This window comes from Schistocerca gregaria, chromosome 9 (genome assembly GCF_023897955.1).
Source record: "Schistocerca gregaria isolate iqSchGreg1 chromosome 9, iqSchGreg1.2, whole genome shotgun sequence".
In the NCBI taxonomy this organism is placed as follows: Eukaryota; Metazoa; Arthropoda; class Insecta; order Orthoptera; family Acrididae; genus Schistocerca; species Schistocerca gregaria.
This window is the reverse complement of record NC_064928.1, coordinates 14621849-14646437: the sequence shown is the minus strand read 5'-3', so window position 1 is coordinate 14646437 and position 24589 is coordinate 14621849.

The following is a 24589-nucleotide window of genomic DNA, read 5'->3' as shown; positions in this document are numbered from 1 at the left end:
CCTCAATGTGAGTAATGTCTCAAACAGTCTACCGTTTGATCGTTCCCTGGAAGACCAGTAGTGGTTTCCGATGCACATCTGGAGGCATTCTGGAATCTGTGGACTATATGAGTCCTGATGAAACACAGAAATTGCATCGGGATTGAATACAACAGTCACCATGCGCACTTTCCTCCATGGGAGTAATGTCTCAAACAGTCTACGGTTTGATCGTTCCCTGCAAGACCAGTAGTAGTTTCCGATGCACATCTCTAAGCATTCTGTAATCTGTGGACTATCAGAGTTTTGATGAAACACAGAAATTGCATCGGGATTGAATACAACAGTCATCATTCGCATTTTCCTCCATGGGAGTAATGTCTAAAACTGTCTACGTTTTGATCGTTCCCTGGAACGCCAATAGTAGTTTCCGATGCACATCTGGAGGCATTCTGTAATCTGTGGATCTTCAAAGTGTTGATGAAACACAGAAAGTGCATCGGGATTGTATACAACAGGCACCATGCAGGCTTTTCTCCATGGGAGTAATGTCTCAAACAGTTTACGCTTTGATCGTTCCCTTGAAGGCCTGTAGTAGTTTTCGATGCACATCTGGAGGCATTCTGTAATCTGTGGACTATCAGAGTGTTGATGAAACACAGAAATTGCATCGGGATTGAATACAACAGTCACCATGCGCAATTTCCTCCATGAGAGTAATCTCTCAAACAGTCTACGCTTTGATCGTTCCCTGGAAGTCAATGTAATAGTTTCCGATGCACATCTGGAGGCATTCTGTAATCTGTGGACTATCAGAGTGTTGATGAAACACAGAAATGGCCTCGGGATTAAATACAACAGTCATCATTCGCATTTTCCTCCATGGGAGTAATGTCTCAAACTGTCTAAGTTTTGATCGTACCCTGGAACACCAGTAGTAGTTTCCGATGCACATCTGGAGTCATTCTGTAATCTGTGGACCTTCAAAGTGTAGATGAAACACAGAAAGTGCATCGGGATTGTATACAACAGGCACCATGCAGGCTTTTCTCCATGGGAGTAATGTCGCAAACAGTCTACGCTTTGATCGTTCCCTGGAAGACCAGTAGTAGTTTCCGATGCACATCTGGAGGCAATCTGAAATCTGTGGACCTTCAAAGTGTTGATGAAACACAGAAATTGCATCGCGATTGAATACAACAGTCACCATGCGCACTATCCTCAATGTGAGTAATGTCTCTAACAGTCTACCCTTTGATCGTTCCCTGGAAGACCAGTAGTAGTTTCCGATGCACATCTGGAGGCATTCTGGAATCTGTGGACTATATGAGTCCTGATGAAACACAGAAATTGCATCGGGATTGAATACAACAGTCACCATGCGCACTTTCCTCCATGGGAGTAATGTCTCAAACAGTCCACGCTTTGATCGTTCATTGCAAGACCAGTAGTAGTTTCCGATGCACATCTGGAGGCATTCTGTAATCTGTGGACCTTCAAAGTGTTGATGAAACACAGAAATTGCATCGCGATTGAATACAACAGTCACCATGCGCACTACCCTCCATGTGAGTAATGTCTCAAACTGTCTACGCTTTGATCGTTCCCTGGAAGACCAGTAGTAGTTTCCGATGCACATCTGGAGGCATTCTGTAATCTGTGGACTATCAGAGTCTTGATGAAACACAGAAATTGCATCGGGATTGAATACAACAGTCACCATGCGCACTTTCCTCCATGGGTGTAATGTCTCAAACAGTTTACGCTTTGATCGTTCCCTGGAAGACCAGTAATAGTTTCCGATGCACATCTGGAGGCATTCTGTAATCTGTGGACCTTCAAAGTGTTGATGAACACAGAAATTGCATCGAGATTGAATACAACAGTCACCATGCGCACTTTCCTCCATGGGAGTAAAGTCTCAAAGAGTCTACGCTTTGATCGTTCCTTGAAAGACCTGTAGTAGGTTCCGATGCACATCAGGAGGCATTTTGTAATCTGTGGACTATCAGAGTGTTGATGAAACCCAGAAATTGCATCGGGATTGAATACAACAGTCACAATGTGCACTTTTCTCCATGGGAGTAATGTCTCAAAGATTTTACGATTTTATCGTTCCCTGGAAGACCAGTAGTAGTTTCCGATGCACATCTGGGGGCATTCTATAATGTGTGGACTATCAGAGTGTTGATGAAACACAGAAATTGCATCAGGATTGAATACAACAGTGACCATGCGCACTTTCCTCCATGGGAGTAATGTCTCAAACAGTCTACGGTTTGATCGTTCCCTGCAAGACCAGTAGTAGTTTCCGATGCACACCTCTAAGCATTCTGTAATCTGTGGACTATCAGAGTTTTGATGAAACACAGAAATTGCATCGGGATTGAATACAACAGTCATCATTCGCATGTTCCTCCATGGGAGTAATGTCTAAAACTGTCTACGTTTTGATCGTTCCCTGGAACGCCAATAGTAGTTTCCGATGCACATCTGGAGGCATTCTGTAATCTGTGGACCTTCAAAGTGTTGATGAAACACAGAAAGTGCATCGGGATTGTATACAACAGGCACCATGCAGGCTTTTCTCCATGGGAGTAATGTCTCAAACAGTTTACGCTTTGATCGTTCCCTTGAAGACCTGTAGTAGTTTTCGATGCACATCTGGAGGCATTCTGTAATCTGTGGACTATCAGAGTGTTGATGAAACACAGAAATTGCATCGGGATTGAATGCAACAGTCACCATGCGCAATTTCAACCATGAGAGTAATCTCTCAAACAGTCTACGCTTTGATCGTTCGCTGGAAGTCAATGTAATAGTTTCCGATGCACATCTTTAGGCATTCTGTAATCTGTGGACTATCAGAGTGTTGATGAAACACAGAAATGGCCTCGGGATTAAATACAACAGTCATCATTCGCATTTTCCTCCATGGGAGTAATGTCTCAAACTGTCTAAGTTTTGATCGTACCCTGGAACACCAGTAGTAGTTTCCGATGCACATCTGGAGTCATTCTGTAATCTGTGGACCTTCAAAGTGTAGATGAAACACAGAAAGTGCATCGGGATTGTATACAACAGGCACCATGCAGGCTTTTCTCCATGGGAGTAATGTCTCAAACAGTTTACGCTTTGATCGTTCCCTTGAAGACCAGTAGTAGTTGTTGATGCACATCTGGAGGCATTCTGTTATCTGTGTACCTTCAAAGTGTTGATGAAACACAGAAATTGCATCGGGATTGAATACAACAGTCACCATGCGCACTATCCTCCATGTGAGTAATGTCTCAAACAGTCTACGCTTTGATCGTTCCCTGGAAGACAAGTAGTAGTTTCCGATGCACATCTGGAGGCAATCTGAAATCTGTGGACTATATGAGTCTTGATGAAACACAGAAATTGCATCGGGATTGAATACAACAGTCACCATGCGCACTTTTCTCCATTGGTGTAATGTCTCAAACAGTTTACGCTTTGATCGTTCCCTGGAAGACCAGTAGTAGTTTCCGATGCACATCTGGAGGCATTCTGCAATCTGTGGACTATCAGAGTGTTGATGAAACACAGATATTGCATTGGGATTGAATACAACAGTCACCATGCGCAATTTCCTCCATGGTTGTAATGTCTCAAACAGTTTACGATTTGATCGTTCCCTGGAAGACCAGTAGTAGTTTCCGATGCACATCTGGAGGCATTCGGTAATCTGTGGACTATCAGAGTCTTGATGAGACACAGAAATTGCATCGGGATTGAATACAACAGTCACCATGCGCACATTCCTCCATGGGTGAAATGTCTCAAACTGTCTACGCTTTGATCGATCCCTGGAAGACCAGTAGTAGTTTCCGATGCACATCTGGAGGCATTCAGTAATCTGTGGACCTTCAAAGTGTTGATGAAACACAGAAATTGCATCGGGATTGAATACAACAGTAACCATGCGCACTTTCCTCCATATGAGAAATGTCACAAACAGTCTACGTTTTGATCGTTCCCTGGTAGCCCAGTAGTAGTTTGCGATGCACATCTGGAGGCATTCTGTAATCTGTGGACTATCAGAGTGTTGATGAAACGCAGAAATTGCATCGGGATTGAATACAACAGTCACCATGCTCACTTTCCTCCTTGGGAGTAATGTCTCAAACAGTCTACGGTTAGATCGTTCCCTGCAAGACCAGTAGTAGTTTCCGATGCACATCTGGAGTCATTCTGTAATCTGTGGACCTTCAAAGTGTTGATGAAACACAGAAATTGCATCAGGATTGAATACAACAGTGACCATGCGCACTTCCCTCCATGGGAGTAATGTCTCAAACAGTCTACGGTTTGATCGTTCCCTGCAAGACCAGTAGTAGTTTCCGATGCACATCTGGAAGCATTCCGTAATCTGTGGACTATCAGAGTGTTGATGAAACACAGAAATTGCATCGGGATTGAATACAACAGTCATCATTCGCATTTTCCTCCATGGGAGTAATGTCCAAAACTGTCTACGTTTTGATCGTTCCCTGGAACGCCAATAGTAGTTTCCGATGCACATCTCGAGGCATTTTGTAATCAGTGGACTATCAGAGTGTTGATGAAACACAGAAATTTCATGGGGATTGAATACAACAGTTACCATGTGCACTTTTCTCCATGGGAGTAATGTCTCAATCAGTTTACGCTTTGATCGTTACCTGGAAGACCAGTAGTAGTTTTCGATGCACATCTGGAGGCATTCGGTAATCTGTGGACTATCAGAGTCTTGATGAGAAACAGAAATTGCATCGGGATTGAATACAACAGTCACCATGCGCGCATTCCTCCATGGGTGTAATGTCTCAAACAGTTTACGCTTTGATCGTTCCCTGGAAGACCAGTAGTAGTTTCCGATGCACATCTGGAGGCATTCAGTAATCTGTGGACCTTCAAAGTGTTATGAAACACAGAAATTGCATCGGGATTGAATACAACAGTCACCATGCGCACTTTCCTCCATATGAGTAATGTCACAAACAGTCTACGTCTCAATCGTTCCCTGGTAGCCCAGTAGTAGTTTGCGATGCACATCTGGAGGCATTCTGTAATCTGTGGACTATCAGAGTGTTGATGAAACGCAGAAATTGCATCGGGATTGAATACAACAGTCACCATGCTCACTTTCCTCCATGGGAGTAATGTCTCAAACAGTTTACGCTTTGATCGTTCCCTGGAAGACCAGTAGTAGTTTCCGATGCACATCTTCTGATATTCTGTAATATGTGGACTATCAGAGGGTTGATGAAACACAGAAATTGCATCAGGATTGAATACAACAGTCACCAGGCGCACTTTCCGCAATGCGAATAATGTCTCAAACAGTTTACGCATTGATTGTTCCCTGGAAGACCAGTAGTAGTTTCCGATGCACACCTGTGGGCATTCTGTAATGTGTGGACTATCAGAGTGTTGATGAAACACAGAAATTGCATCGGGATTGAATACAACAGTCACCAAGCGCACTTTCCTCCATGGGAGTAATGTCTCAACAGTTTACGCTTTGATCCTTCCCTGGAAGACCAGTATTAGTTTCCGATGCACATATGGGGGCATTCTGTAATGTGTGGACTATCAGAGTGCTGATGAAACACAGAAATTGCTTCGGGATTGAATACAACAGTCACCATGCGCACTTTCCTCCATGGGAGTAATGTCTCAAACAGTCTACGCTTTGATTGTGCCCTGCTTGATCAGTAGTAGTTTCCGATGCACATCTGGTGCCGTTCTGTAATGTGTGGACTTTCAAAGTGTTGATGAAACACAGAAATTGCCTCGGGATTGAATACAACAGTCACCATGCGCACTTTCCGCCATGGGAGTAATGTCTCAAACTGTCTACGCTTTGATCGTTCCCTGGAAGACCAGTAGTACTTTCCGATGCACATCTGGGGGCATTCTGTGATCTGTGGACTATCAGAGTGTTGATGAAACACAGAAATTGCATCGGGATTGAATACAACAGTCACCATGCGCACTTTCCTCCATTGGTGTAATGTCTCAAACAGTTTACGCTTTGATCGTTCCCTGGAAGACCAGTAGTAGTTTCCGATGCACATCTGGAGGCATTCTGTAATCCGTGGACTATCAGAGTCTTGATGAGACACAGAAATTGCATCGGGATTGAATACAACAGTCACCATGCGCACTTTCCTCCATGGGTGTAATGTCTCAAACAGTTTACGCTTTGATCGTTCCCTGGAAGACCAGTAGTACTTTCCGATGCACATCTGGAGGCATTCTGTAATCTGTGGACTATCAGAGTGTTGATGAAACACAGAAATTGCATCGGGGTTGAATACTACAGACACCATGCCCACTCTCCTCCATCGGAGTAATGTCGCAAACAGTCGACGCTTTGATCGTTCCCTGGAAGACCAGTAGTAGTTTCCGATGCACATCTGGAGGCATTCTGTAATCTGTGGACCTTCAAAGTGTTGATGAAACACAGAAATTGCATCGGGATTGAATACAACAGTCACCATGCGCACTACCCTCCATATGAGTAATGTCACAAACAGTCTACGTTTTGATCGTTCCCTGGAAGACCAGTAGTAGTTTCCGATGCACATCTGGAGGCTTTCTGTAATCTGTGGATTATCAGAGTGTTGATGAAACACAGAAATAGCATCGGGATTGAATACAACAGTCACCATGCGCACTTTCCTCCATGGGAGTAATGTCTCAAACAGTTTACGCTTTGATCGTTCCCTGGAAGACCAGTAGTGGTTTCCGATGCACATCTTCTGACATTCTGTATTGTGTGGACTATCAGAGTGTTGATGAAACACAGAAATTAATTCGGGATTGAATACAACAGTCACCATGCGCAATTTCCTCCATGAGAGTAATCTCTCAAACAGTCTACGCTTTATCGTTCCCTGGAAGTTAATGTAATAGTTTCCGATGCACATCTGGAGGCATTCTGTATTCTGTGGACTATCAGAGTGTTGATGAACCACAGAAACTGCATCGAGATTGAATACAACAGTCACCATGAGCACTTTCCTCCATAGGAGTAATGTCTCAAACAGTCTTCGCTTTGATCGTTCCCTGGAAGACCAGAAGTATTTTCCGATGCACTTCTGGAGGCATTCTGTAATCTGTGGATCTTCAAAGTGTTGATGAAACACAGAAATTATATCGGTATAGAATACAACAGTTACCATGCGCACTTTCCTCCATGGGAGTGATGTCTCAAACTGTCTACGTTTTGATCGTTCCCTGGAAGACCAGTAGTAGTTTCCGATTCACATCTGGAGGCATTCTGTAACCTGTCGACCTTCAAAGTGTTGATGAAACACAGAAATTGCATCGGGATTGAATACAACAGCCACCTTGCGCACTTTCCTCCATGTGAGTAATGTCTCAAACAGTCTACGCTCTGATCGTTCCCTGGAAGACCAGTAATAGTTTCCGATGTACATCTGGAGGCATTCTGTAATCTGTGGACCTTCAAAGTGTTGATGAAACACAGGAATTGCATCGCGATTGAATACAACAGTCACCATGCGCACTTTCCTACATGGGAGTAATGTCTCAAACAGTCTACGCTTTGATCGTTCCCTCGAAGACCTGTAGGAGTTTCCGATGCACATCTGGAGGCATTTTGTAATCTGTGGACTATCAGAGTGTTGATGAAACACAGAATTTGCATCGGGATTGAATACAACAGTCACCACGCGCACTTTCCTCCATGGGAGTAATATCTCAAACAGTCTACGGTTTGATCGTTCCCTGGAAGACCAGTAGTAGTTTCCGATGCACATCTGGAGGCATTCTGTAATCTGTGGACCTTCAAAGTGTTGATGAAAAACAGAAAATGCCTCGGGATTGGATACAACAGTCATCATTCGGATTTTCCTCCATGGGAGTAATGTATCAAACTGTCTAAGTTTTGATCGTACCCTGGAACACCAGAAGTAGTTTCTGATGCACATCTGGAGGCATTCTGTAATCTGTGGACCTTCAAAGTGTTGATGAAACACAGAAAGTGCATCGGGATTGCTTACAACAGTCACCATGCCCACTTTCCTCCATGGGAGTAATGTCGCAAACAGTCTACGATTTGATCGTTCCCTGGAAGACCAGTAGTAGTTTCCGATGCACATCTGGAGCCATTCTGTAATCTGTGGACTATCTGAGTGTTGATGAAACACAGAAATTGCATCGGGATTGAATACAACAGTCTCCATGTCCACTTTCCTCCATGGGAGTAATGTCTCAAACAGTCTACTCTTTGATCGTTAACTGGAAGTCAATGTAATAGTTTCCGATGCACATCTGGAGGCATTCTGTAATCTGTGAATTATCTGAGTTTTGATGAAACACAGAAACTGCATCGGGATTGAATACAACAGTCACCATGAGCACTTTCCTCCATAGGAGTAATGTCTCAAACAGTTTACGCTTTGATCGTTCCCTTGGAAGACCAGTAGTGGTTTCCGATGCACATCTTCTGACATTCTGTATTGTGTGGACTATCAGAGTGTTGATGAAACATAGAAATTGCTTCGGGATTGAATACAACAGTCACCATGCGCAATTTCCTCCATGAGAGTAATCTCTCAAACAGTCTACGCTTTATCGTTCCTGGAAGTTAATGTAATAGTTTCCGATGCACATCTGGAGGCATTTTGTAATCTGTGGACTATCAGAGTGTTGATGAAACACAGAATTTGCATCGGGATTGAATACAACAGTCACCATGCGCACTTTCCTCCATGGGAGTAATATCTCAAACAGTCTACGGTTTGATCGTTCCCTGGAAGACCAGTAGTAGTTTCCGATGCACATCTGGAGGCATTCTGTAATCTGTGAACCTTCAAAGTGTTGATGAAAAACAGAAAATGCCTCGGAATTGGATACAACAGTCATCATTCGGATTTTCCTCCATGGGAGTAATGTATAAAACTGTCTAAGCTTTGATCGTACCCTGGAACACCAGTAGTAGTTTCTGATGCACATCTGGAGGCATTCTGTAATCTGTGGACCTTCAAAGTGTTGATGAAACACAGAAAGTGCATCGGGATTGATTACAACAGTCACCATGCCCACTTTCCTCCATGGGAGTAATGTCGCAAACAGTCTACGATTTGATCGTTCCCTGGAAGACCAGTAGTAGTTTCCGATGCACATCTGGAGCCATTCTGTAATCTGTGGACTATCTGAGTGTTGATGAAACACAGAAATTGCATCGGGATTGAATACAACAGTCTCCATGCCCACTTTCCTCCATGGGAGTAATGTCTCAAATAGTCTACTCTTTGATCGTTCCCTGGAAGTCAATGTAATAGTTTCCGATGCACATCTGGAGGCATTCTGTAATCTGTGAATTATCTGAGTGTTGATGAAACACAGAAACTGCATCGGGATTGAATACAACAGTCACCATGAGCACTTTCCTACATAGGAGTAATGTCTCAAACAGTTTACGCTTTGATCGTTCCCTGGAAGACCAGTAGTGGTTTCCGATGCACATCTTCTGACATTCTGTATTGTGTGGACTATCAGAGTGTTGATGAAACACAGAAATTGCTTCGGGATTGAATACAACAGTCACTATGCGCAATTTCCTCCATCAGAGTAATCTCTCAAACAGTCTACGCTTTATCGTTCCCTGGAAGTTAATGTAATAGTTTCCGATGCACATCTGGAGGCATTCTGTAATCTGTGGACTATCAGAGTGTTGATTAAACACAGAAATTGCATCGGGATTGAATACAACAGTCTCCATGCCCACTTTCCTCCATGGAAGTAATGTCTCAAATAGTCTACTCTTTAATCCTTCCCTGGAAGTCAATGTAATAGTTTCCGATGCACATCTGGAGGCATTCTGTAATCTGTGAATTATCTGAGTGTTGATGAAACACAGAAACTGCATCGGGATTGAATACAAGAGTCACCATGAGCACTTTCCTACATAGGAGTAATGTCTCAAACAGTTTACGCTTTGATCGTTCCCTGGAAGACCAGTAGTAGTTTCCGATGCACATCTGGAGGCATTCTGTAATCTGTGGATCTTCAAAGTGTTGATGAAACACAGAAATTATATCGGTATAGAATACAACAGTTACCATGCGCACTTTCCTCCATGGGAGTGATGTCTCAAAGTGTCTACGTTTTGATCGTTCCCTGGAAGACCAGTAGTAGTTTCCGATTCACATCTGAAGGCATTCTGTAACCTGTCGACCTTCAAAGTGTTGATGAAGCACAGAAATTGCATCGGGATTGAATACAACAGCCACCTTGCGCACTTTCCTCCATGTGAGTAATGTCTCAAACAGTCTCCGCTCTGATCGTTCCCTGGAAGACAAGTAGTAGTTTCCGATGCACATCTGGAGGCATTCTGTAATCTGTGGACCTTCAAAGTGTTGATGAAACACAGGAATTGCATCGCGATTGAATACAACAGTCACCATGCCTACTTTCCTACATGGGAGTAATGTCTAAAACAGTCTACGCTTTGATCGTTCCCTCGAAGACCTGTAGGAGTTTCCGATGCACACCTGGAGGCATTTTGTAATCTATGGACTATCAGAGTGTTGATGAAACATAGAAATTGCATCGGGATTGAATACAACAGTCACCATGCGCACTTTCCTCCATGGGAGTAAAACCTCAAACAGTCTACGGTTTGATCGTTACCTGAAAGACCAGTAGTAGTTTCCGATGCACATCTGGAGTCATTCTGTAATCTGTGGACCTTCAAAGTGTTGATGAAAAACAGAAAATGCCTCGGGATTGGATACAACAGTCATCATTCGGATTTTCCTCCATGGGAGTAATGTATCAAACTGTCTATGATTTGATCGTACCCTGGAACACCAGTAGTAGTTTTTGATGCACATCTGGAGGCATTCTGTAATCTGTGGACCTTCAAAGTGTTGATGAAACACAGAAAGTGCATCGGGATTGATTACAACAGTCACCATGCCCACTTTCCTCCATGGGAGTAATGTCGCAAACAGTCTACGATTTGATCGTTCCCTGGAAGACCAGTAGTAGTTTCCGATGCACATCTGGAGCCATTCTGTAATCTGTAGACTATCTGAGTGTTGATGAAACACAGAAATTGCATCGGGATTGAATACAACAGTCTCCATGCCCACTTTGCTCCATGGGAGTAATGTCGCAAACAGTCTACGCTTTGATCATTCCCTGGAAGACCTGTATAAGTTTCCGATGCACATCTGGAGGCATTCTGTAATCTGTGGACTTTCAAAGTGTTGATGAATCATTGAAATTGCATCGGGATGGAATACAACAGTCACCGTGCGCACTTTCCTCCGTGGGAGTAATGTCTCAAACTGTCTACGTTTTGATCGTTCCCTGGAAGACCAGTAGTAGTTTCCGATGCACATCAGGAGGCATTCTGTAATCTGTGTACCTTCAAAGTGTTGATGAAACACAGAAATTACATCGTGATTGAATACAACAGTCACCATGCGCACTTTCCTCCATGGTTGTAATGTCTCAAACAGTCGACGCTTTGATCGTTCCCTGGAAGACCAGTAGTAGTTTCCGATGCACATCTGGAGGCATTCGGTAATCTGTGGACTATCAGGATCTTGACGAGACACAGAAATTGCATCGGGATTGAATAGAACAGTCACCACGCGCACATTCCTCCTAGGGTGTATTGTCTCAAACAGTCTACGCTTTGATCGTTCATTGCAAGACCAGTAGTAGTTTCCGATGCACATCTAGAGGCATTCTGTAATCTGTGGAGCTTCAAAGTGTTGATGAAACACAGAAATTGCATCGGGATTGAATACAACAGTCACCATGCGCACTTTCCTCCATGGGAGTAATGTCTCAATCAGTATACGCTTTGATCGTTTCCTGGAAGACCTGTAGTAGTTTCCGATGCACATATGTGGGCATTCTGTAATGTGTGGACAATCAGAGTGTTGATGAAACACAGATATTGCATTGGGATTGAATACAACAGTCACCATGCCCACTCTCCTCCATGGGAGTAATGTTGCAAGCAGTCGACGCTTTGATCGTTCCCTGGAAGACCAGTAGTAGTTTCCGATGCACATCTGGAGGCATTCTGTAATCTGTGGACCTTCAAAGTGTTGATGAAACACAGAAATTGCATAGGGATTGAATACAACAGTCACCATGCGCACTTTCCTCCATATGAGTAATGTCACAAACAGTCTACGTTTTGATCGTTCCCTGGAAGACCAGTAGTAGTTTCCGATGCACATCTGGAGGCATTCTGTAATCTTTGGACTATCAGAGTGTTGATGAAACTCAGAAATAGCATCGGGATTGAATACAACAGTCACCATGCGCACTTTCCTCCATGGGAGTAATGTCTCAATCAGTTTACGCTTTGGTCGTTCCCTGGAAGACCAGTAGTGGTTTCCGATGCACATCTTCTGACATTCTGTATTGTGTGGACTATCAGAGAGTTGATGAAACACAGAAATAGCATCGGGATTGAATACAACAGTCACCATGCGCACTTTCCTCCATGGGAGTAATGTCTCAACAGTTTACGTTTTGATCCTTCCCTGGAAGACCAGTAGTAGTTTCCGATGCACATCTGGAGGCATTCTGTAATCTGTGGACTATCAGAGTGTTGATGAAACACAGATATTACATTGGGATTGAATACAACAGTCACCATGCGCACTTTCCTCCATGGTTGTAATGTCTCAAACAGTTTACGCTTTGATCGTTCCCAGGAAGACCAGTAGTAGTTTCCGATGCACATCTGGAGGCATTCGGTAATCTGTGGACTATCAGAGTCTTGATGAGACACAGAAATTGCATCGGGATTGAATACAACAGTCACCATGCGCACATTCCTCCATGGGTGTAATGTCTCAAACAGTTTACGCTTTGATCGTTCCCTGGAAGACCAGTAGTAGTCTCCGATGCACATCTGGATGCATTCTGTAATCTGTGGACTATCAGAGTGTTGATGAAACACAGAAATTGCATCGCCATTGATTACAACAGTCACCATGCGCACTTTCCTCCACGGGAGTAATGTCGCAAACAGTTTACGCTTTGATCGTTCCCTGGAAGACCAGTAGTAGTTTCTGATGCACATCTGGAGGCATTCTGTAATCTGTGGACCTTCAAAGTGTTGATGAGACACAGAGAGTGCATCGGGAATGATTACAACAGTCACCATGCCCACTTTCCTCCATGGGAGTAATGTCGCAAACAGTCTGCGATTTGATCGTTCCCTGGAAGACCAGTAGTAGTTTCCGATGCACATCTGGAGCCATTCTGTAATCTGTAGACTATCTGAGTGTTGATGAAACACAGAAATTGCATCGGGATTGAATACAACAGTCTCCATGCCCACTTTGCTCCATGGGAGTAATGTCGCAAACAGTCTACGCTTTGATCATTCCCTGGAAGACCTGTAGTAGTTTCCGATGCACATCTGGAGGCATTCTGTAATCTGTGGACTTTCAAAGTGTTGATGAATCACAGAAACTGCATCAGGATTGAATACAACAGTCACCATGAGCACTTTCCTCCATAGGAGTAATGTCTCAAACAGTCTTCGCTTTGATCGTTCCCTGGAAGACCAGAAGTATTTTCCGATGCACTTCTGGAGGCATTCTGTAATCTGTGGATCTTCAAAGTGTTGATGAAACACAGAAATTATATCGGTATAGAATACAACAGTTACCATGCGCACTTTCCTCCATGGGAGTGATGTCTCAAACTGTCTACGTTTTGATCGTTCCCTGGAAGACCAGTAGTAGTTTCCGATTCACATCTGGAGGCATTCTGTAATCTGTGGACCTTCAAAGTGTTGATGAAACACAGAAAGTGCATCGGGATTGCTTACAACAGTCACCATGCCCACTTTCCTCCATGGGAGTAATGTCGCAAACAGTCTACGATTTGATCGTTCCCTGGAAGACCAGTAGTAGTTTCCGATGCACATCTGGAGCCATTCTGTAATCTGTGGACTATCTGAGTGTTGATGAAACACAGAAATTGCATCGGGATTGAATACAACAGTCTCCATGTCCACTTTCCTCCATGGGAGTAATGTCTCAAACAGTCTACTCTTTGATCGTTAACTGGAAGTCAATGTAATAGTTTCCGATGCACATCTGGAGGCATTCTGTAATCTGTGAATTATCTGAGTTTTGATGAAACACAGAAACTGCATCGGGATTGAATACAACAGTCACCATGAGCACTTTCCTCCATAGGAGTAATGTCTCAAACAGTTTACGCTTTGATCGTTCCCTTGGAAGACCAGTAGTGGTTTCCGATGCACATCTTCTGACATTCTGTATTGTGTGGACTATCAGAGTGTTGATGAAACATAGAAATTGCTTCGGGATTGAATACAACAGTCACCATGCGCAATTTCCTCCATGAGAGTAATCTCTCAAACAGTCTACGCTTTATCGTTCCTGGAAGTTAATGTAATAGTTTCCGATGCACATCTGGAGGCATTTTGTAATCTGTGGACTATCAGAGTGTTGATGAAACACAGAATTTGCATCGGGATTGAATACAACAGTCACCATGCGCACTTTCCTCCATGGGAGTAATATCTCAAACAGTCTACGGTTTGATCGTTCCCTGGAAGACCAGTAGTAGTTTCCGATGCACATCTGGAGGCATTCTGTAATCTGTGAACCTTCAAAGTGTTGATGAAAAACAGAAAATGCCTCGGAATTGGATACAACAGTCATCATTCGGATTTTCCTCCATGGGAGTAATGTATAAAACTGTCTAAGCTTTGATCGTACCCTGGAACACCAGTAGTAGTTTCTGATGCACATCTGGAGGCATTCTGTAATCTGTGGACCTTCAAAGTGTTGATGAAACACAGAAAGTGCATCGGGATTGATTACAACAGTCACCATGCCCACTTTCCTCCATGGGAGTAATGTCGCAAACAGTCTACGATTTGATCGTTCCCTGGAAGACCAGTAGTAGTTTCCGATGCACATCTGGAGCCATTCTGTAATCTGTGGACTATCTGAGTGTTGATGAAACACAGAAATTGCATCGGGATTGAATACAACAGTCTCCATGCCCACTTTCCTCCATGGGAGTAATGTCTCAAATAGTCTACTCTTTGATCGTTCCCTGGAAGTCAATGTAATAGTTTCCGATGCACATCTGGAGGCATTCTGTAATCTGTGAATTATCTGAGTGTTGATGAAACACAGAAACTGCATCGGGATTGAATACAACAGTCACCATGAGCACTTTCCTACATAGGAGTAATGTCTCAAACAGTTTACGCTTTGATCGTTCCCTGGAAGACCAGTAGTGGTTTCCGATGCACATCTTCTGACATTCTGTATTGTGTGGACTATCAGAGTGTTGATGAAACACAGAAATTGCTTCGGGATTGAATACAACAGTCACTATGCGCAATTTCCTCCATCAGAGTAATCTCTCAAACAGTCTACGCTTTATCGTTCCCTGGAAGTTAATGTAATAGTTTCCGATGCACATCTGGAGGCATTCTGTAATCTGTGGACTATCAGAGTGTTGATGAAACACAGAAATTGCATCGGGATTGAATACAACAGTCTCCATGCCCACTTTCCTCCATGGAAGTAATGTCTCAAATAGTCTACTCTTTAATCCTTCCCTGGAAGTCAATGTAATAGTTTCCGATGCACATCTGGAGGCATTCTGTAATCTGTGAATTATCTGAGTGTTGATGAAACACAGAAACTGCATCGGGATTGAATACAAGAGTCACCATGAGCACTTTCCTACATAGGAGTAATGTCTCAAACAGTTTACGCTTTGATCGTTCCCTGGAAGACCAGTAGTAGTTTCCGATGCACATCTGGAGGCATTCTGTAATCTGTGGATCTTCAAAGTGTTGATGAAACACAGAAATTATATCGGTATAGAATACAACAGTTACCATGCGCACTTTCCTCCATGGGAGTGATGTCTCAAAGTGTCTACGTTTTGATCGTTCCCTGGAAGACCAGTAGTAGTTTCCGATTCACATCTGAAGGCATTCTGTAACCTGTCGACCTTCAAAGTGTTGATGAAGCACAGAAATTGCATCGGGATTGAATACAACAGCCACCTTGCGCACTTTCCTCCATGTGAGTAATGTCTCAAACAGTCTCCGCTCTGATCGTTCCCTGGAAGACAAGTAGTAGTTTCCGATGCACATCTGGAGGCATTCTGTAATCTGTGGACCTTCAAAGTGTTGATGAAACACAGGAATTGCATCGCGATTGAATACAACAGTCACCATGCCTACTTTCCTACATGGGAGTAATGTCTAAAACAGTCTACGCTTTGATCGTTCCCTCGAAGACCTGTAGGAGTTTCCGATGCACACCTGGAGGCATTTTGTAATCTATGGACTATCAGAGTGTTGATGAAACATAGAAATTGCATCGGGATTGAATACAACAGTCACCATGCGCACTTTCCTCCATGGGAGTAAAACCTCAAACAGTCTACGGTTTGATCGTTACCTGGAAGACCAGTAGTAGTTTCCGATGCACATCTGGAGTCATTCTGTAATCTGTGGACCTTCAAAGTGTTGATGAAAAACAGAAAATGCCTCGGGATTGGATACAACAGTCATCATTCGGATTTTCCTCCATGGGAGTAATGTATCAAACTGTCTATGATTTGATCGTACCCTGGAACACCAGTAGTAGTTTTTGATGCACATCTGGAGGCATTCTGTAATCTGTGGACCTTCAAAGTGTTGATGAAACACAGAAAGTGCATCGGGATTGATTACAACAGTCACCATGCCCACTTTCCTCCATGGGAGTAATGTCGCAAACAGTCTACGATTTGATCGTTCCCTGGAAGACCAGTAGTAGTTTCCGATGCACATCTGGAGCCATTCTGTAATCTGTAGACTATCTGAGTGTTGATGAAACACAGAAATTGCATCGGGATTGAATACAACAGTCTCCATGCCCACTTTGCTCCATGGGAGTAATGTCGCAAACAGTCTACGCTTTGATCATTCCCTGGAAGACCAGTATAAGTTTCCGATGCACATCTGGAGGCATTCTGTAATCTGTGGACTTTCAAAGTGTTGATGAATCATTGAAATTGCATCGGGATGGAATACAACAGTCACCGTGCGCACTTTCCTCCGTGGGAGTAATGTCTCAAACTGTCTACGTTTTGATCGTTCCCTGGAAGACCAGTAGTAGTTTCCGATGCACATCAGGAGGCATTCTGTAATCTGTGTACCTTCAAAGTGTTGATGAAACACAGAAATTACATCGTGATTGAATACAACAGTCACCATGCGCACTTTCCTCCATGGTTGTAATGTCTCAAACAGTCGACGCTTTGATCGTTCCCTGGAAGACCAGTAGTAGTTTCCGATGCACATCTGGAGGCATTCGGTAATCTGTGGACTATCAGGATCTTGACGAGACACAGAAATTGCATCGGGATTGAATACAACAGTCACCACGCGCACATTCCTCCTAGGGTGTATTGTCTCAAACAGTCTACGCTTTGATCGTTCATTGCAAGACCAGTAGTAGTTTCCGATGCACATCTAGAGGCATTCTGTAATCTGTGGAGCTTCAAAGTGTTGATGAAACACAGAAATTGCATCGGGATTGAATACAACAGTCACCATGCGCACTTTCCTCCATGGGAGTAATGTCTCAATCAGTATACGCTTTGATCGTTTCCTGGAAGACCTGTAGTAGTTTCCGATGCACATATGTGGGCATTCTGTAATGTGTGGACAATCAGAGTGTTGATGAAACACAGATATTGCATTGGGATTGAATACAACAGTCACCATGCCCACTCTCCTCCATGGGAGTAATGTTGCAAGCAGTCGACGCTTTGATCGTTCCCTGGAAGACCAGTAGTAGTTTCCGATGCACATCTGGAGGCATTCTGTAATCTGTGGACCTTCAAAGTGTTGATGAAACACAGAAATTGCATAGGGATTGAATACAACAGTCACCATGCGCACTTTCCTCCATATGAGTAATGTCACAAACAGTCTACGTTTTGATCGTTCCCTGGAAGACCAGTAGTAGTTTCCGATGCACATCTGGAGGCATTCTGTAATCTTTGGACTATCAGAGTGTTGATGAAACTCAGAAATAGCATCGGGATTGAATACAACAGTCACCATGCGCACTTTCCTCCATGGGAGTAATGTCTCAATCAGTTTACGCTTTGGTCGTTCCCTGGAAGACCAGTAGTGGTTTCCGATGCACATCTTCTGACATTCTGTATTGTGTGGACTATCAGAGAGTTGATGAAACACAGAAATAGCATCGGGATTGAATACAACAGTCACCATGCGCACTTTCCTCCATGGGAGTAATGTCTCAACAGTTTACGTTTTGATCCTTCCCTGGAAGACCAGTAGTAGTTTCCGATGCACATCTGGAGGCATTCTGTAATCTGTGGACTATCAGAGTGTTGATGAAACACAGATATTACATTGGGATTGAATACAACAGTCACCATGCGCACTTTCCTCCATGGTTGTAATGTCTCAAACAGTTTACGCTTTGATCGTTCCCAGGAAGACCAGTAGTAGTTTCCGATGCACATCTGGAGGCATTCGGTAATCTGTGGACTATCAGAGTCTTGATGAGACACAGAAATTGCATCGGGATTGAATACAACAGTCACCATGCGCACATTCCTCCATGGGTGTAATGTCTCAAACAGTTTACGCTTTGATCGTTCCCTGGAAGACCAGTAGTAGTCTCCGATGCACATCTGGATGCATTCTGTAATCTGTGGACTATCAGAGTGTTGATGAAACACAGAAATTGCATCGCCATTGATTACAACAGTCACCATGCGCACTTTCCTCCACGGGAGTAATGTCGCAAACAGTTTACGCTTTGATCGTTCCCTGGAAGACCAGTAGTAGTTTCTGATGCACATCTGGAGGCATTCTGTAATCTGTGGACCTTCAAAGTGTTGATGAGACACAGAGAGTGCATCGGGAATGATTACAACAGTCACCATGCCCACTTTCCTCCATGGGAGTAATGTCGCAAACAGTCTGCGATTTGATCGTTCCCTGGAAGACCAGTAGTAGTTTCCGATGCACATCTGGAGCCATTCTGTAATTTGTAGACTATCTGAGTGTTGATGAAACACAGAAATTGCATCGGGATTGAATACAACAGTCTCCATGCCCACTTTGCTCCATGGGAGTAATGTCGCAAACAGTCTACGCTTTGATCATTCCCTGGAAGACCTGTAGTAGTTTCCGATGCACATCTGGAGGCATTCTGTAATCTGTGGACTTTCAAAGTGTTGATGAATCACAGAAACTGCATCAGGATTGAATACAACAGTCACCATGAGCACTTTCCTCCATAGGAGTAATGTCTCAAACAGTCTTCGCTTTGATCGTTCCCTGGAAGACCAGAAGTATTTTCCGATGCACTTCTGGAGGCATTCTGTAATCTGTGGATCTTCAAAGTGTTGATGAAACACAGAAATTATATCGGTATAGAATACAACAGTTACCATGCGCACTTTCCTCCATGGGAGTGATGTCTCAAACTGTCTACGTTTTGATCGTTCCCTGGAAGACCAGTAGTAGTTTCCGATTCACATCTGGAGGCATTCTGTAACCTGTCGACCTTCAAAGTGTTGATGAAACACAGAAATTGCATCGGGATTGAATACAACAGCCACCTTGCGCACTTTCCTCCATGTGAGTAATGTCTCAAACAGTCTACGCTCTGATCGTTCCCTGGAAGACCAGTAATAGTTTCCGATGTACATCTGGAGGCATTCTGTAATCTGTGGACCTTCAAAGTGTTGATGAAACACAGGAATTGCATCGCGATTGAATACAACAGTCACCATGCGCACTTTCCTACATGGGAGTAATGTCTCAAACAGTCTACGGTTTGATCGTTCCCTGGAAGACCAGTAGTAGTTTCCGATGCACATCTGGAGGCATTTTGTAATCTGTGGACTATCAGAGTGTTGATGAAACACAGAATTTGCATCGGGATTGAATACAACAGTCACCATGCGCACTTTCCTCCATGGGAGTAATATCTCAAACAGTCTACGGTTTGATCGTTCCCTGGAAGACCAGTAGTAGTTTCCGATGCACATCTGGAGGCATTCTGTAATCTGTGAACCTTCAAAGTGTTGATGAAAAACAGAAAATGCCCCGGAATTGGATACAACAGTCATCATTCGGATTTTCCTCCATGGGAGTAATGTATAAAACTGTCTAAGCTTTGATCGTACCCTGGAACACCAGTAGTAGTTTCTGATGCACATCTGAGGCATTCTGTAATCTGTGGACCTTCAAAGTGTTGATGAAACACAGAAAGTGCATCGGGATTGATTACAACAGTCACCATGCCCACTTTCCTCCATGGGAGTAATGTCGCAAACAGTCTACGATTTGATCGTTCCCTGGAAGACCAGTAGTAGTTTCCGATGCACATCTGGAGCCATTCTGTAATCTGTGGACTATCTGAGTGTTGATGAAACACAGAAATTGCATCGGGATTGAATACAACAGTCTCCATGCCCACTTTCCTCCATGGGAGTAATGTCTCAAATAGTCTACTCTTTGATCGTTCCCTGGAAGTCAATGTAATAGTTTCCGATGCACATCTGGAGGCATTCTGTAATCTGTGAATTATCTGAGTGTTGATGAAACACAGAAACTGCATCGGGATTGAATACAACAGTCACCATGAGCACTTTCCTACATAGGAGTAATGTCTCAAACAGTTTACGCTTTGATCGTTCCCTGGAAGACCAGTAGTGGTTTCCGATGCACATCTTCTGACATTCTGTATTGTGTGGACTATCAGAGTGTTGATGAAACACAGAAATTGCTTCGGGATTGAATACAACAGTCACTATGCGCAATTTCCTCCATCAGAGTAATCTCTCAAACAGTCTACGCTTTATCGTTCCCTGGAAGTTAATGTAATAGTTTCCGATGCACATCTTTAGACATTCTGTAATCTGTGGACTATCAGAGTGTTGATGAAACACAGAAATTGCATCGGGATTGAATACAACAGTCTCCATGCCCACTTTCCTCCATGGGAGTAATGTCTCAAATAGTCTACTCTTTAATCCTTCCCTGGAAGTCAATGTAATAGTTTCCGATGCACATCTGGAGGCATTCTGTAATCTGTGAATTATCTGAGTGTTGATGAAACACAGAAACTGCATCGGGATTGAATACAACAGTCACCATGAGCACTTTCCTACATAGGAGTAATGTCTCAAACAGTTTACGCTTTGATCGTTCCCTGGAAGACCAGTAGTAGTTTCCGATGCACATCTGGAGGCATTCTGTAATCTGTGGATCTTCAAAGTGTTGATGAAACACAGAAATTATATCGGTATAGAATACAACAGTTACCATGCGCACTTTCCTCCATGGGAGTGATGTCTCAAAGTGTCTACGTTTTGATCGTTCCCTGGAAGACCAGTAGTAGTTTCCGATTCACATCTGGTAGCATTCTGTAACCTGTCGACCTTCAAAGTGTTGATGAAGCACAGAAATTGCATCGGGATTGAATACAACAGCCACCTTGCGCACTTTCCTCCATGTGAGTAATGTCTCAAACAGTCTCCGCTCTGATCGTTCCCTGGAAGACAAGTAGTAGTTTCCGATGCACATCTGGAGGCATTCTGTAATCTGTGGACCTTCAAAGTGTTGATGAAACACAGGAATTGCATCGCGATTGAATACAACAGTCACCATGCCTACTTTCCTACATGGGAGTAATGTCTAAAACAGTCTACGCTTTGATCGTTCCCTCGAAGACCTGTAGGAGTTTCCGATGCACACCTGGAGGCATTTTGTAATCTATGGACTATCAGAGTGTTGATGAAACATAGAAATTGCATCGGGATTGAATACAACAGTCACCATGCGCACTTTCCTCCATGGGAGTAAAACCTCAAACAGTCTACGGTTTGATCGTTCCCTGGAAGACCAGTAGTAGTTTCCGATGCACATCTGGAGCCATTCTGTAATCTGTGGACCTTCAAAGTGTTGATGAAAAACAGAAAATGCCTCGGGATTGGATACAACAGTCATCATTCGGATTTTCCTCCATGGGAGTAATGTATCAAACTGTCTATGATTTGATCGTACCCTGGAACACCAGTAGTAGTTTTTGATGCACATCTGGAGGCATTCTGTAATCTGTGGACCTTCAAAGTGTTGATGAAACACAGAAAGTGCATCGGGATTGATTACAACAGTCACCATGCCCACTTTCCTCCATGGGAGTAATGTCGCAAACAGTCTACGATTTGATCGTTCCCTGGAAGACCAGTAGTAGTTTCCGATGCACATCTGGAGCCATTCTGTAATCTGTAGACTATCTGAGTGTTGATGAAACACAGAAATTGCATCGGGATTGAATACAACAGTCTCCATGCCCACTTTGCTTCATGGGAGTAATGTCGCAAACAGTCTACGCTTTGATCATTCCCTGGAAGACCTGTAGTAGTTTCCGATGCACATCTGGAGGCATTCTGTAATCTGTGGACTTTCAAAGTGTTGATGAATCACAGAAATTGCATCGGGATGGAATACAACAGTCACCGTGCGCACTTTCCTCCGTGGGAGTAATGTCTCAAACTGTCTACGTTTTGATCGTTCGTTGAAAGACCAGTAGTAGTTTCCGATGCACATCAGGAGGCATTCTGTAATCTGTGTACCTTCAAAGTGTTGATGAAACACAGAAATTACATCGTGATTGAATACAACAGTCACCATGCGCACTTTCCTCCATGGTTGTAATGTCTCAAACAGTTTACGCTTTGATCGTTCCCTGGAAGACCAGTAGTAGTTTCCGATGCACATCTGGAGGCATTCGGTAATCTGTGGACTATCAGAATCTTGACGAGACACAGAAATTGCATCGGGATTGAATACAACAGTCACCACGCGCACATTCCTCCTAGGGTGTATTGTCTCAAACAGTCTACGCTTTGATCGTTCATTGCAAGACCAGTAGTAGTTTCCGATGCACATCTAGAGGCATTCTGTAATCTGTGGAGCTTCAAAGTGTTGATGAAACACAGAAATTGCATCGGGATTGAATACAACAGTCACCATGCGCACTTTCCTCCATGGGAGTAATGTCTCAATCAGTATACGCTTTGATCGTTTCCTGGAAGACCTGTAGTAGTTTCCGATGCACATATGTGGGCATTCTGTAATGTGTGGACAATCAGAGAGTTGATGAAACAAAGATATTGCATTGGGATTGAATACAACAGTCACCATGCGCACTTTCCTCCATGGGAGTAATGTCTCAAACAGTCTACGCTTTGATCGTTCCCTGCTTGACCAGTAGTAGTTTCCGATGCACATCTGGAGGCGTTCTGTAATGTGTGGACTTTCAAAGTGTTGATGAAACACAGAAATTACCTCGGGATTGAATACAACAGTCACCATACGCACCTTCCTCCATGGGAGTAATGTCTCAAACTGTCTACGCTTTGATCGTTCCCTGGAAGACCAGTAGTAGTTTCCGATGCACATCTGGAGGCATTCTGTAATCTGTGGACTATCAGAGTGTTGATGAAACACAGATATTGCATTGGGATTGAATACAACAGTCACCATGCGCACTTTCCTCCATGGTTGTAATGTCCAAACAGTTTACGCTTTGATCGTTCCCAGGAAGACCAGTAGTAGTTTCCGATGCACATCTGGAGGCATTCTGTAATCTGTGGACTATCAGAGTCTTGATGAGACACAGAAATTGCATCGGGATTGAATACAACAGACACCATGCGCACTTTCCTTCATGGGTGTAATGTCTAAAACAGTTTACGCTTTGATCGTTCCCTGGAAGACCAGTCGTAGTTTCCGATGCACATCTGGAGGCCTTCTGTAATCTGTGGACTACCAGAGTGTTGATGAAACACAGAAATTGCATCGGGATTGAATACTACAGACACCATGCCCACTCTCCTCCATGGGAGTAATGTTGCAAACAGTCGACGCTTTGATCGTTCCCTGGAAGACCAGTAGTAGTTTCCGATGCACATCTGGAGGCATTCTGTAATCTGTGGACCTTCAAAGTGTTGATGAAACACAGAAAGTGCATCGGGATTGATTACAACAGTCACCATGCCCACTTTCCTCCATGGGAGTAATGTCGCAAACAGTCTACGATTTGATCGTTCCCTGGAAGACCAGTAGTAGTTTCCGATGCACATCTGGAGCCATTCTGTAATCTGTGGACCTTCAAAGTGTTGATGAAAAACAGAAAATGCCTCGGGATTGGATACAACAGTCATCATTCGGATTTTCCTCCATGGGAGTAATGTATCAAACTGTCTATGATTTGATCGTACCCTGGAACACCAGTAGTAGTTTTTGATGCACATCTGGAGGCATTCTGTAATCTGTGGACCTTCAAAGTGTTGATGAAACACAGAAAGTGCATCGGGATTGATTACAACAGTCACCATGCCCACTTTCCTCCATGCGAGTAATGTCGCAAACAGTCTACGATTTGATCGTTCCCTGGAAGACCAGTAGTAGTTTCCGATGCACATCTGGAGCCATTCTGTAATCTGTAGACTATCTGAGTGTTGATGAAACACAGAAATT